The sequence below is a fragment of the Chamaea fasciata genome, unplaced genomic scaffold (genome assembly GCF_029207755.1).
Source record: "Chamaea fasciata isolate MVZ Bird 193981 ecotype frontalis unplaced genomic scaffold, bChaFas1.0.hap1 SCAF_932, whole genome shotgun sequence".
Lineage (NCBI taxonomy): Eukaryota > Metazoa > Chordata > Aves > Passeriformes > Sylviidae > Chamaea > Chamaea fasciata.
In genome coordinates, this window is record NW_027095017.1 from 11,532 (window position 1) to 15,046 (window position 3,515).

The 3,515-nt window shown below is 56.6% G+C and overlaps 1 long non-coding RNA gene across 1 annotated transcript; it reads right to left on the reverse strand.

Moving 5' to 3' along the window:
• Positions 1-1,119: 1,119 nt before the first annotated feature.
• LOC136306048 (uncharacterized) lies at positions 1,120-3,070 on the reverse strand. Its single transcript, XR_010725484.1, has 3 exons — positions 2,887-3,070; positions 2,499-2,674; positions 1,120-1,661 (listed from the first exon to the last, which is right to left on the reverse strand). It is a non-coding gene; the product is annotated as an uncharacterized lncRNA (long non-coding RNA).
• Between the last annotated feature and the right edge of the window lie 445 nt (positions 3,071-3,515).

Below are 3,515 nucleotides of genomic sequence, written 5' to 3' on the forward strand. Positions count from 1 at the left end.
TCAAAAAATCCCTCCCGCTGACCCCTGCCCTGGCACCCCGCTTTCATCCTCTCCCTAGTTCCGAGCCCTCCACTTATCTCTCAGATGTCTGGGGAGGTGAATCCACGCTGGGTCCCAAAGAAGGCCGCCTATGCCTCTGGGAAATTCCTCCTGTCACTTGCCTGCTGTCTCCTAGTCAGCTACAATAAAGAAAACCAAACATCAAAGCATAATCTTAGCTGCACATCAGCCAAAAACCAGCAGCTCTGCTACTCACCGTCTCTTAAGCAGGACCGGGTCCTCGGGCCCCGTGTGTGCTTCAGCTGAGCTCGGAGGCTGACGCTCGCAGCGCCAAAGCCTTAGAGGCATTACTGGCACTGAGCCCACCCACCGTGGCCTCCATTAGGGCTGTGAGCATCCCCGGTCAGAGCAGGACAGGAACGCAGGGTGGACATCCCCGGTGAACCTCAACCCTGTGGACTCTGCCCCACCACTGTCACTTCCTGCCTGGCCCTAGCTTAGGGTTACTGCCTGCACCTCTCAGGACTTCTGGCATTGCCTTGCCATTAGGATTGCTGCCTGCACCTGCTCTCAGGGAAACAGTGTTGGAAGCAGCACTGTGAGGACCAGGATACCTGTACTCTGACTTGTATCCTAGCCTGTACCCCTGATTTTCACTGTGTGTTCTCTAGTCCTTCAGTCCTTTACCTCAGCCTCTGTGTGCATCACTGTAACCTCCCCCCTTCTGAACCCTGCTTCTTCAGAGCCCTAGACCTTGCAGCCGGGGACGCTCTGCACCGTTAGGGTCCCAAGAGCTGTCCCGCACGCAGGACAGGTACATCCACAGTTGTTCCCTGCCTACCCTAAGAAACGTGGCCCTGAGACAGGGCAGAGGCTGACAGAGCCGAACTCTTTGCGGTGGCAAAAGGCACGAAGCCTTACCAACCGCCGCCTCGAGAGGGAATCAGGAGCACTTCCACCGGCTGCGGAGAGACAGGGAATCCCAGGGTGGGTGGGGCGGGAAACCCCCGTTATCCCCAGCCCTGCTGGATCCTGCTCCCCACTATCGCTTCCTGCCTGGCCCTAGCCTGACAGTGTCTGCACAGGTCAGAGCTTCTGGTGTGTTCCTGCACTAGGGCTGCTGCCTGCACCTGCTCTCAGGGGAAGTGTGCTGGTAGCAGTGCTGTGAGGGCCGCTACACCTGTACTCTGACTTGTATCCTAGCCTGTTCCCCTGGTTTTCACCGTGTGTCCTCTAGTCCTTGAGTCCTTTACCTCAGCCTCTGTGTGTGTGGCTACACCTCCCCCCTTCTAAACCCAACTTCTTTAGAGCCCTACACCTCGCAGCCAGGCCTTCTGGCATTGTCCTGCATAAGGGCTCCTGCCTGTACCCACACTCAGGGAAACGGGCATGTCTTTAGGGCTACTCCTTCGGGTTTGGGTCGGGCTGGTACACCTGTACTCTCAATTGGCACATCTTGGACATCCCTATCTCCAAACCTGACTCAAAAACCCCTCCTGACAAGTCCTGACCCAGCACTCCACTTTCATCCCCTCTGTGGCTCTGAACCCTCCACTTATCTCTTGGACGTCTGGGGATGAGAATCCATGTCGGGTGCCACAGAAGGCCGCCTCGCCCTCTGGGAATTTCCTGCTGTCACCGGGCTGCTGTCTCTTATTCGGCTACAAGAAATAAAACAAACATCGATGTATGATCTCAGCAGATCTGTTGGCCAATCGGTCAGGGCGTAAGACAAGTGGACCACCTCAAACACACAAACAATAACATAAGCTGAAGAGTTACACCGGAAACACCACTACACTTAACTGCATAAATACATAAATTTTCAAACAGACAACCCCAAAAAAATTCCAGCAAAAAAAGCCAACTCTTATCACCCCCAGTCAAACTACTGAATATAATAAAAACAACCCCACGTCCAATCCCCTCAATAATACTCCAGAACATATACCCAGAGCGCCCCCAAAGTTAAAGACCTCCCGCTAGCCAAATAAAAAGGAAAAAGCCCATGTCTTGCAACCTATATTAATTCATTAACTTAAAGCTTTAAAAATAAACATTAAAGTTTAAACCTTTAGATAACACTAGCACACCATAGACGCCAATCCCATCACTACATGCCAAACCAAAACTTATTTCAACCTTTTGTGCTGCTGCTGCTCGGCACAAAGGTTTGTCCCTCAGCACCTCCTGAAGTAATGTTCCACGCCCAAGGCCTCCCCCAGCCCCTGTGAGATGAACTCACCATCCTTCCATGAGCCTCACCTGGGAGCCCAGCATAAACCCCTCTCCTCCCGCAGCTCCGTGCCAAACTGAGCTCGGGCTCCCCTCTTAAAGCAGTGCTGGCAGGACCCGCCCCCTCGTTATCCTTTACAGCTTCCACCTGTCCCCTCATCAGTGTGACAGCTCTCACCTGGGGCTGCTCTGTCCCCTCATCAGTGTGACAGCTCTCACCTGGGGCTGCTCTGTCCCCTCAATCAGCCTGTGACAGCTCTCACCTGCAGCTGCTGCCAGTCCCTGCCGCTCATTTCCTGGACATTGCACTGTGTGCACTGACACGCTGGGGCACCGGGCTTTCCTTGCTGTGAATAAGGATCCCTCTTCTCCTGCACGTGCCCAAGGCTGAAACTGGGATTCCACCTCCTAAATTCCGTTTGTGTGAGGTTCACAATTCCTAAGGAAATTTCCCAGCAATCGTTAGCCTTCATTTACATTTTCTCCTTTGGAATCATTACTACCTTGTCTTTCTGTGCAAGGGTTTCCAAACGTTCATTGAGAGTTCAGTAGCCGGGTTGGCTTGTTTATAACATAGCTGACTATCCCAGGCTCAATCCAAACACCCAGAGATACAGGGAAATATGGAGACAGTTTATAAATACTGCCCACCTCTGACCCTGAATTCTTCATCGCACATCCTCGGAGCAGATTTACTCCATCCTTTCTTCCCAGCAGCACCTCTCCAGCACAAATCTCACTTCTCACACCTGTTTCTTCCCACAAACCAAACAGAAATCTACTACAGGGCGAGGCGGGGAGGGGCAAGGCCGGTCTCGGCGCAGAGCCCCCGGGCCCTCAGGGCGGGCCGGGGGGATCGGAGCAGAGCCCGGGCCGGGTTGGAGCCGGAGCCGGTCTGAGGGCGGAGGCCCCGGGCCCTCAGCGCGGGCCGGGGGGCGGGGGCGGTTCCCGGGGCCCGCTGTCCAATCAGCACTGCCGATGCCTCAGCGAGCCCGCCAATCGCGGGGATTCAAAAGGGTGGCGGAAGTAGCTGCTGCTCTATGGGCTCGGTGAGGAACGCCCCGGTGGGGTCCCGGCGCCGTGCACTTGGGACCCGCCCCGCGCCCCTGAAGCCCCGCCCCCGGTACTGCCCGGCCCCGGCTGCCTCCGGCCCCGCCTCACAGAGCCCCGGCTCCGCCCCGGCCCCGCCCCGAGCCCGCCCCGGCTCTGCCCCTGCTCCGCCCCGAGCCCACCCCGAGCCCGCCCCGGCTCCGCCCCGAGCCCGCCCCGGCTCCGCCCAG